At 41.5% G+C, this 1,480-nt stretch overlaps 1 pseudogene; it reads left to right on the top strand.

The window, feature by feature from the left end:
• Positions 1-684: 684 nt before the first annotated feature.
• Positions 685-1,181, top strand: LOC123645960 (annotated as a pseudogene).
• Positions 1,182-1,480: the final 299 nt, after the last annotated feature.

Genomic DNA, 1,480 nt, shown 5'->3' with positions numbered 1-1,480 from the left:
TCTGTTTCAGACAGAGATAGATACTTGTAAGAAGAATTAAATATTGCTTTCATTGAATGTCTTTCAAGTTTAGGATTTTCCCCAGGAGGGTGAATTCAGGTTTCATTCAATCCCAGTGTTTCCCATTGCTCGCAGTAGTGGGCAAAAACCAACTCATACTCAGAGTACTCTGCAGCTCAAGAAGTGCAAAGGGTACAGCTTTACTGTGCAACAAAGCATCTAATGAGTCCCAAAAAGACCTGGAGAGAATGAGGAGTAATTCCCTCCACCTCAGTGGTGGCAGCTCTCACATTCATGGAAGAGGCTGAATGACTCCCCTGAAGAGCAGCACAGGGACCAGGCAGGACATTCATCATGGACGTTTTGATAACATCTCCCAAAAAATTAGTCCCGTGAATTTTACCTTAGGTATTGTTCCAGCATTTTCTGGACCACCTGCTTCCAAGGTACCTGAAATACTTGTTTAATATTATTTCTGCCTTGCCAGACCTCCTGAATCAGCATCTCTGGGGTCATGACTAGGAATATACGTTTAAATTTGTGCTTAAAATTTTTAAGAATCAAGCTTTTCTGTGATCAAGCAAAGGGTTCTCTACCCCCAACCACCACCACACACACACACTGTGTGTGTGTGTGTGTGTGTGTGTGTGTGTGTGTGTGTGTGTGTGTGTGTGTATTTTCAAAATGCATCATGATTCCTGTCCATTGGACTATAAGGTTTATGTAGGTAATCTTGGAAACAATGGCAACAAGACTGCATTGGAATAGGCTTTTGGCTATTTATTATGGGCCACTCTGAAGTGTGTGGGTTGCTAGAAGCCCTTTGGTTTTGCTTTTGTTGAATTTGAAGATCCCCAAGATGCAGCTGATGCTGTGAGAGAGCTAAATGGAAGAATACTATGTGGCTGCCGTGTAAGAATGGAATTACCAAATGGTGAAAAAAGAAGTCGAAATCGTGGCCTGCCTCCCTCTTGGGTGGTTGCTCTGGAGATGATTACCATAGAAGGAGTCTTCCATCCTGCCACAGATCTTCAAGAAAGAGAAGCTTCTCTCACAGCCAAAGTAGGTCCCTTTCTAGAGACAGGAGAAGAGAGAGATCACTGTCTCGGGAGAGAAGTCACAAGCCGTCCCCATCCTTCTCTAGGTCTCACAGCCCGTCCAGGCCAAATGAAAGAAAATAGACCAGTTTCCAAGAGAAGTGGTGTACAGGAAATACCTTGTTTATGGGTCAGAAATTCAAAATTGTTACCATGTCAGTTCTCCCCAAATTGATCTACAGATTCAATATAATTGAAATCAAAATTCCCACATACATCTTTGTAGAAACTGACAAGGTGATTCTAAAATTCATATTGAAATACAAAGAATCTAGACTAGCCAAAACAACACAAAAAATATGAGCAAAATTGGAGGGCCAACCTAACCTGATTTCAAGAAATATTGTAAAGTTACAATACTCAAAACCACATGATGTTTGTAT

The sequence above is a fragment of the Lemur catta genome, chromosome 10 (assembly GCF_020740605.2).
Source record: "Lemur catta isolate mLemCat1 chromosome 10, mLemCat1.pri, whole genome shotgun sequence".
Taxonomy (NCBI): Eukaryota; Metazoa; Chordata; class Mammalia; order Primates; family Lemuridae; genus Lemur; species Lemur catta.
Note: the sequence above shows the minus strand (reverse complement) of the source record. Positions and strands in the feature narration are given on the sequence as shown.